This window comes from Hypomesus transpacificus, chromosome 9, assembly GCF_021917145.1.
Source record: "Hypomesus transpacificus isolate Combined female chromosome 9, fHypTra1, whole genome shotgun sequence".
NCBI lineage: Eukaryota > Metazoa > Chordata > Actinopteri > Osmeriformes > Osmeridae > Hypomesus > Hypomesus transpacificus.
Genome location: NC_061068.1, coordinates 14,623,889 through 14,633,815, shown reverse-complemented (window position 1 = coordinate 14,633,815; position 9,927 = coordinate 14,623,889). Strand labels below are relative to the sequence as shown.

General features: G+C 43.9%; 1 protein-coding gene across 1 annotated transcript in view; it reads right to left on the bottom strand.

The window, feature by feature from the left end:
• Positions 1-9,927, bottom strand: part of LOC124471292 (NACHT, LRR and PYD domains-containing protein 12-like) — a 1,476,309-nt gene that overhangs the window by 1,270,276 nt on the left and 196,106 nt on the right. The gene's annotated exons all lie outside the window — the stretch shown is intronic.

The window sequence follows — 9,927 nt, the reverse complement described above, 5'->3', positions numbered from 1 at the left end:
CATAGTTGTCATTTTTGTCTAAACATAATTTTAAACATAACACAGTCCTCTTTTTTCCACGTTAGTTGGGTAACAATTACAGTGTCTTCTACGTTTGAAATAATTTTTTGGGCCAGGCAGCATTGACACTGACAGAGGGAATATTGATATCACAACTGGAATGTATTGTGAGAATGGAACACCAAGTTAGGCCTACAATGTCCATGCATATAGTTCAATGGTGATGGATGTGGTCAGTGTCCAAAAATGTAACTCATCAATATTTACTATTCATTTTTAAATAATTTTATGATTAGATCAAATCCAAATGCATTTGTTTAGCTATGTTTACAAGCAATGTCACAGAGGGCTTCACATACACCCACAAAACCCTAGTGATTTGGCCCTTAGCCAACCTAAACACTCAAGGAAGACAAGGAAAAACTCCCAGGAATACTCATTGAGAAGAAAGGAGGATTAGAGAATGCAAGGGTGAGGTCCCCACCGGTCAAGTGTAAACTAGAGAAGCAGTTCAGTCGTAAGAAATAATTATTATATTATTTATATGCTCACATATTACTTCACCATAATGCATTAAAAATCATGTGAAAGTTCTGGTATCAGAACAAGATCGATCTATCATCCAGTTGTGGAGGAAAATTGGATTGATGGGACTGCCCTTCTTTCAGTCACCACTGCCCTCCAGTCTGCCAGAGCGGCTTCCAGGTCATCCGTCATCATTCTGCTGGACCTTTCTGCAGCGTTTGACACGGTTAACCACCAGATCCTGCTCTCCAGACTTTCTGAGATGGGCATCACTGGCACTGCACTCCAGTGGATCTCATCCTACCTGTCGGGAAGATCCTACCAGGTCTCCTGGGGTGGCAAACTGTCAGGCCCTCGCCAGCTCTCCACTGGTGTCCCACAGGGCTCCGTCCTTGGCCCCCTCCTCTTCTTTCTGTACACCACCTCACTTGGACCAATCATCACCTCCCATGGCTTCTCCTACCACTGCTACGCTGACGACACGCAGCTGTACCTGTCGTTCCCCCCGACTGATCCGGGGATCTCAGCTAGGATTGAGGCCTGCCTCACAGACGTCTCCGACAGCTTGTTAGAAGGTTAATCCAAATTTAAAGATTTAATCAGAACGCCAGGGAACACCTCAAAGCCTGCAAAATCCAAGAAAGAGGGGTAGCAAAAAGTAGTAGACCAAATTAAATGTGTGGTGACCACGTTAGATGTTTTATCACTTATTACAGTAGACTAGGCCTATGTTTTTGTATTTTCATACTTTGTTTATCATCTTTGATGTCATATAATGTGGTTTCAACAAATGTATGATGTAAATGACTGTTAAGGAAGAATTCGAGTGGCACTGTGTAGATCTGAATAGTCAAGGGATATGGTTTTAATACAATTTATTAGACTATACAATTACATAAACAAAGCTTTGCTGATCAATCACAGCGAAGGAGGTGTCATCTACACAGGTCGTTCGCAGGAGTGATGATCAGCCAGCACACATGCACTGCCTTATATAAACTTAAGATCAAATGGCATTCCATAAGGTCAATCAATCAATGAAGCAAACTCTGTGATTGGCTAACTCAACTTAGTGACAGCTTGAAACAATACCAAGTGTCCAGTGTGTCCCAAAGTTCTTTGATGTCACAACTCTCTCCAGAGCAGTAGATAATAAAGCCACAGGGGTTGACCAGTCAAATGGTCAACTGTCCTTTGTGTGACCATCTTCAAACAATACTTTTAATTAACACAAACAATGAAACAGGACACAGTCCTTCTAGCCAAAGTTCAGAGCAACTATCTCATTGACCCCTTACAGTAACCAGAGGACAGAAGGCCATATAAAATGCTTCACCCATCCCCCAGGGCAAGCTGCCCACAGAGCCATCAGCACCTCACATTCCTTTGAACTCAACTTAATTATCTTGCCTTCCTGTCTCTTACCAATGAACATAGAAGATTATAGATTTCATACACATACATCTATGCATATGACCAACATTTCCATTACAATGACACCCTCACAAAAAAAACGATAGTCTATCTCTCAAACAGTATAGGCAAGTAGCATGTTGCGCGTGCTTAAGGATCTATCTATCACGCAATGAGCAATTAATTGGGTTTTATGTTAAATTCTGCTAATTATTCTTGCACTTTCCGCAACAGGATTTTTGTCGTAAAAACGGACAAGACATGTCTGTGACAGACTTCCTGTATCACCTCTGCTTGTAAAGTCGCAATCAAATCTTGAAACATAAAATAAACCTGCTCCCGAGCAGGTTTAAGCTAAAGGACCTGTTGCTAAGACAGCAAGTCCAGAATGAGCTTCAAAGAACCAAATAATCCAAGATCATCACAAATCGTCAACAATCAAATCCAGCTAACTGTGTTAACGACTTACGGAGAAAGGGCCCCAGGGGTGGGAACCACAGTGCTAGAGAGCTGTTGTCTATTTGTCCTTTATTGTTGCATCACGGGTTGTCGGTCTGAAATAGCCAGAAAAGGATGTAGTATGTAATACATTATAGGTGTATTGTACTACTTATGTACCTGGATGTACAATTTCTGAGCAACTAAAGGAAGGTAGAATTCCATTTAAGATTTAGTTTTAAAGGGGGAAAAGTCTACCAACCTGGAAAGACAGTCATCTGACTGATCAAACCTTTTTAATGTTTGAGAGGAATGTTATAAGACTGTTATTTTTTATTTCTATGTCCAGAAAATGATGAAGAAAATTACGTACCGGACATGGTCAGATTTATGTAAGGACAGAGATGCCAACGTGACGCAACTTCTGTAATCAGAAACCCTAGTATAGGGGCCAATTGGGTGACAAAGCATAGAAATGGTCATCAACAGAAAGGTACCAATAATGTGAGGATGCATGATGTATCTGTGACCAACAGTGTTGTACCAATAGCAAAAAATGACACAAACAATAGGCAGAAAATACAGTATATAAGAGGACGTTTGGAGAGCACTTGCCAGTCTGCTCTTGGGAGCTTACTCACTTGGATACCTTTTTTTACCCTGTGTTGGAATAAACCTTTGCATCAATACTCTGAGTTTCGGTGCATCTCTTGGGACTTAGCCAGATTTTTGACTGGTTTGGACTTAGAATAATTTTCAACGTTGGGACTTAGCCTGATTTTTGACGGGTCAACACTTAGAATAATTTTCATCGTTTGGACTTAGTTTATTTTTCACTTGTCTACACTTGGAATCATTTTCAACCTTTGGACTTCGTTTATTTTTGACTTGTACGGACTTAGGATTTTCTTCACTTCGACACTCTGATTTATTTTCACTATACACGGGAACTGGAATAATTATTTACGACAAAAGGGTAGCAGTGTTTTTAAATCCTTCTTATGATAACCTTCTACAGGCTGTCAAGTTGTCACATCACAGAGGAAGGCTGTGCTTTTCTAAGCTCAGCGCTGAATTCAACCTCCTTCCGGAGACAATTAGACCTAAGTAACAATGACCTGAAGGATGCTGGGATGAAGCTGCTCTCTTCTGGACTGGGGAATCCACACTGCAAACTGGAGACACTGAGGTCTGTATTTATGTTCAACATGAATTAATGGATGCACTTCGGAAAATGCCGCCCCCTTTTCATGACGCCATAGGTGGCTGCCTATAGGAAGGACCGGCCCTGCTATACATTGAAGGGAACTTGAGGGACTGATTATGTGAACTAAAATAGGCTTTTATGGAACTGCTACAGACCTGACTGATTTTCTGGGTTAATTCAAGTCAGGTTTGGGACTTTAATCTTATTATTTTGGGGGAACAGGCCTCTGGTCCTGAGGTTCCATAGACCTACTACCATTAAACTGAACACAAACAATTGAAATAAGGAAAAGGTAAATCTGTCTAATGAGGGGAGGTGCAGCTATGACAGCACCTGCCAAACGAACCTCTCTATGCCGACTCACTCTGGAGGCCCAGATGGATTCTGTCACAATATTGATCTTCTTTCTACAGGCTGTCAGGCTGTCTGGTCACAGAGGACGGCTGTGCTTCTCTGGCCTCAGCTCTGAGGTCCAACCCCTTCCACCTAAGGGAACTGGACTTGAGCTACAATCATCCAGGAGAAAAAGGATTAAAGCTGCTCTCTGCTGGACTGGAGGATCCACAATGCAGACTGGAGTACCTCAAGTAAGGATATATTTGTTTTATATATACCTCCTAATGTAATGTTGCTTAACACTGAATATACATCTAATTATGTTAATAGGCCTTGCATTTCATGAGGATGCAATTAAAAACTGCATGTTTATTTATAACACTTGGTTAGTAATAGGTAAACATTTTATAATCTACAATATAGTGCAGTTATGATTGTATAGCTGTAATCAAATCAATCTGTGCTGTCAAGGTTGATGGACCTCCTTTTCTCTCCTGTTCTCCTGTTCTCCTTGTTCACCCACGACTGTGCGGCAACGCACAGCTCCAACCTCCTCGTTAAGTTTGCTGACGACACAACCATCGTGGGCCTCATCTCTGACAGTGACGAGTCAGCCTACAGAGAGGAGGTTGACACCCTGACATCATGGTGTCAGGACAACAACCTCTCTCTTAACATCAGCAAGACCAAGGAGATGATTGTGGACTATCGGAGGCGGCAGGAGGAGGAGCATGCACCCCTATTCATCAATGGATCGGAAGTGGAGAAGGTCAGCTGCTTCAAGTTCCTCAGGGTGAACATCAGCAATGACCTCACCTGGTCTGTTCACACGGACAAGGTGGTCAAAGCGGCCCGTAAGCGCCTCTTCTTCCTGAGGAGACTGAAGAAGTTTGGTATGGACTCAGTCATCCTTACTAACTTTTACAGATGTGATAGAGAGCATTCTGACTGGTTGTATCACAGTGTGGTATGGGAGCTGCACAGACTGGGACCACAAGGCCCTACGAAGTGTGGTCCGTTCTGCTGAGTTCATCATCGGCAGGAAGCTCCCAGCCTTACAGGACACCTACCACACACGTTGCCTAAGGAAAGCCAGCAGGATTCTAAGAGACTGTTCCCACCCATCCTTCAGTCTCTTTACCCCGTTGCCTTCTGGCAGGCGTTACCGCAGCATCCGGTTGCGCACACGCAGACTGGACAACAGTTTCTACCCAAGGGTCATCAGGCTTCTCAATGGACACTGATATGGACATTTTTACTGCACACTAGTCACTTATACACTGTCACTTTCAGCTACTGGTTGCTCTTTCAGTCACATTGCACTACTGTACCTCGCCACCAGGCTCATGTTTGGTCATTGACATAGTCACTGATCTGCAAATTTGCACTACTGCACTGTACTCCACTTAGGTTAGATTAGGTTATAGGGTTGTAACGTTTTTTTTTGCATTTTATTATTGTATTATTTGTTGTGTATTAGGGTTAGTATAGCGTACTATTTATTGTTATCTGTAATTTAGGAAGTTTTAGTGTTAGGGTTAGTATAGTCGTTTATTTATTGCTATCTGTATATTAAGGAAGTTCACTTATCTAAGCTCAGCATAGATGTAAATTTGTTCTATGCCAGGTGCTTGCCAGGTGCTTGCGTTGTCTTGTCTTAAGAATTTCAGTGCCCAGTCTTACCTTGTGTTGTTCTGTGTACCTGTCAAATAAAAGACTTGAACTTGAACTCCTCGTAATGCCCAGTCATGCTCTGTTATAAAGGAGAAGAATGTGCCAGTTTTTTTATTTATCTATTCATTCTTTTTTCTCATGAGTTGAATGTACATGTCATACTCATTATTCTACACAAGAATATCAAAACAATGTACATGGGGAGAGAACAGTGTAGTCTGTGGCAGTAAACATCATTTCTTTATAATTCTGTGATGAAGAGCATGATGTTATACTGTACTTTAAACTATGTTCTGCAAATTATCTGGAGTATTGAAACTTTCAACCGCCCCCCCCTGTCCTTTTGTATATGTTGTCATATGAATATGAAACAAAACAAAAGGTATGAGGGAAATGTTTTCCTTCATACCTTGGTGTTACGATAATCAAAACTGTCCTTACTCCTATGCTAGATCGCTTTAATCTATGCACGCCGAACTATCACTGTACTGCAAAAAAATATATGCAGCACTGGGTCACTCAGACCACGCCATGGTCCACCTGATTCCTGCATACAGGCAGAAGCTTAAGCGCTGTAAGCCTGCTGTGAGGACATCGAAACAGTGGACCAGTGAGGCTATGGAGGAACTGCGGGCATGCTTGGACTGTACTGACTAGGACATGATTATGACTGCTACCAATAGTTTGGATGAGCTCATGGAGGCTGTGACATCATACATCAGCTTCTGTGAGGACTGCTGTAGACCAACACGCACCAGGGTGAGCTACAACAACGACAAACCCTGGTTTACAGCTAAACTCAGAAGGCTGAGGCTGGACAAAGAGGCAGCGTTTAGGAGTGGGGACAAGGACAGATTCAAGGAGTCGAAGAACAGGTTTAGCAAGGCGGTGAGAGAGGCTAAACGACTGTACTCGCAGAGACTGGAACACCAATTCTCTACTAACGACTCTGCTTCTGTCTGGAGAGGCCTCAGGCAGATCACCAACTTCAAGCCCAGAGCCCCCCACTCCACTAACGACTCCTGCCTGGCCATCGACCTGAATGAGTTCTACTGTAGATTTGAAAGAAAATTGGACAGTCCTGAACAACCCCTTTCCACCCGTGAGGCCTCCCCCCTCCCCCCCTCTACAGTGACGACCCTCTCCATTCAGGAGAGAGAAGTGAACAAACTGTTCAAGAGACAGAACCCCCGCAAAGCAGCTGGGCCGGACTCTGTCTCTCCAGCCACCCTCAAGAACTGCGCTGACCAGCTTTCTTCAACACCTCCCTGGAGACATGCCATGTGCCAGCTTGTCTCAAGTCCTCCACCATCATCCCTGTGCCCAAAAAGCCCAGGCCAACTGGACATAATGACTACAGACCCGTCGCCCTGACCTCTGTTGTAATGAAGTCTTTTGAGCGCCTGGTGCTGGCAAACCTCGGTCCATCACAGACCCTCTACTGGACCCCCTGCAGTTTGCCTACAGAGCCAACAGGTCTGTTGACGATGCAGTTAACATGGCCCTCCACTTCACCCTACAGCCCCTGGACTCCCCAGCATCCTACGCCAGGATCCTGTTTGTGGACTTCAGCTCTCAGAATCAGAAATGGATTTATTCGCCATGAATGTTTACACAGACAAGGAATTTGCTTTGGCAGGGAGGTGCATACAATAAACATATAGAAATCTTAAATTTAAATGTGGTCTAACTACACTAAGGATACATAAACTAGCAATACTAAGTGGAATGATACATAAACTAGCGATACTAAGTGGAGTACTAGCAATACTAAGTGGAATACATTAAAATAAAATATACAATAAAATATAAGTTGCCAATTTACAATATAAAATACAGTCTAAAATACAAATATTACAGGAATTGAATGTAGTGCAAAATGTAAATAGTTTTAAGACATTCAGTCAGTGTGAGCTCTTGGCCTTGTTGAGGAGGCCAACAGCGGAAGGGAAGAAACTGTTTGTGTGGCGTGAGGTTTTGGTCCTGATGGACCGCAGCCTTCTGCCGGAGGGGAGTGACTGAAACAGGGAGGGTCCAGGGTGGGAGGAGTCGGCCACAATCTTCTTCGCTCGCTTCAGGGTCCTCGAGGTGTGCAGGTCCTCGAGGGAAGGCAGATTGCAGCCAATCACTTTCTCCCCAGAGCGGATGATACGCTGCAGCCTGCTCTTGTCCATGGCAGTGGCAGCAGCGTACCAGATGGTGATGGAGGAGGTGAGGATGGACTCAATGATGGCTGTGTAGAATTACACCATCATCGACTTTGGCAGGTTGAATTTCTTCAGCTGCCGCAGGAAGTACATCCTCTGTTGTCAAAAGAAGACCGTAGGTGGCGGGTGGGGGTGTAAGGCTGAAGCATAGACTTGATGTAGTCGGGTGCAGTCCCATTCACAGCTCTGGATGTCAGTACCAGGGTCTTGAATCTGATGCGGGCGTGATGGGAAGCCAGTGGAGGGAGATGAGGAGCGGGGTAACATGGGAGCGTCTGGGTAGATTAAAGACCAGGCAGGCTGCCGAATTCTGAATCCTCTGGAGAGGGCGGGTTGTGCATGCTGGGAGACCGGCGAGCAGTGAGTTGCAGTAGTCCAACTTGGAGAGACAAGTGCTTCGACTAGCAGCTGGGTGGAATGCTCAGACAGGTATCTCCTGATCTTCCGGATATTGTAGAGTGTGAATCTACCAGACCACAGCAATGTGGGCTGTGAGGGAGAGCTCATCATCCATGGTAACCCCGAGGTTCCTGGCAGAGGATGAAGGGGTCACCATCGCTGATCCCAGGGTGATTAAGAGATCGTGGGAGATGGGGGATGATGAGGAGTTCTGTTTTGGCAAGGTTCAGCTGGAGGTGGTGCTTGGTCATCCAGGCGGAGATGTCTGTAAGGCAGGTTTCGATCCTAGCTGAGATCCCCAAATCAGTCGGTACAGGTACAGCTGCGTGTCGTCAGCGTAGCAGAGGTAGGAGAAGCCATGGGAGGTGATGATCGGTCCAAGTGAGGTGGTGTACAGGGAGAAGAGGAGGGGTCCAAGGACGGAGCCCTGTGGGAAACCAGTGGAGAGCTGGCGGGGGCCCAACACTTTGCCTCCCCAGGAGACCTTGTAGGATCTTCCGGACAGGTAGGATGAGATTCACCCTTCACTTCCCCTTCTCTCCTCCCCATCTCAACTCTCTTCTCCCTTCCCTCCTTTTACCCACTGCTTCCTCTCCATCACTTCTCCTTCTCTTTCTTTCTCTTTATGTGCTACTAGTGCACAGTGCCCATGATACAGTCTGTGATTAAGATGTCAGTGAAACACACATAGAGATTCCTTGAACTATAGAGATACATGCACAATGTTTGAGTCAGTTGTCATAATTGTAGGCCTAATTTACCACACAGCGCTTGTACGTTTGCAATGTGCAGGCAATTTTGACATCAGTAAAGACATTAATTTATGTAAGAACATTCACTGATCTATACTGAAAGTATATCCATTTCATGTGTGACACGCTCTGAAAAGGGGCAGTTGTCGGCCAACGCCATTTCTATTTTTTTTACAGATTGTGAAAGTACAGAGTGTAATATTTCAAATGATGTTATACATTGAAATCTGAAAATAGTTAAACAAGATATGCGTATCTAAATGTTGATAAACCTGGATAGCTCTAGCCCAGGTATTCTGCTTCAAAGATATTAAACCTTTTCACACCTGAAGAGAGATGAGATTGTTTTATGTTGATCATTAGAACGTTGAACGCTGATTATTTCACTGCAGTGACGAGAAGAAAAAGAAAACAATAGTCACTCTCAATCAAATTCTTATGACTTATCCTGTGTTTTAACACCCAGTATTTTTGTATTGACTACAAATCGCATCTTTTGAAACCTGTCTGAAATATTTAGCCTAATCACGGTTTACCAGATCAAAGAAAAATGAATCCTGTGCACAATGCAATGCCCGAAATTAGCCTATTCATTAAATTTTTTCAGAGGATGTAGCCTAAAATAAACATTTGACTAATGTACGCCGCATACACAAACCACATACTTGAAAGTTGACACATCTTGTGAAACATTATATCTAAAGGGGTGATATAATGATTTTATAGGGTATTTCACACTGTTCCTTAAGGTCTCCGAATAGGATATGTAACATTGGTTGGGCTGAAAATGGCCTGGGTGCTGTTCTATGCGCCCTAATGCAATCCTGTGAAGTACCAAGAATGAATGAGAGGTTTCTCCCTTTCATGGTATGCTCAATGCCCAATATTTAGATGAGCTGCTCGTTGATTGTTTGGTTTACAACGCCGAAGCTGCGGAGCAAAGACGCAACATGGAGACGTTAGGTGTTGAACCATA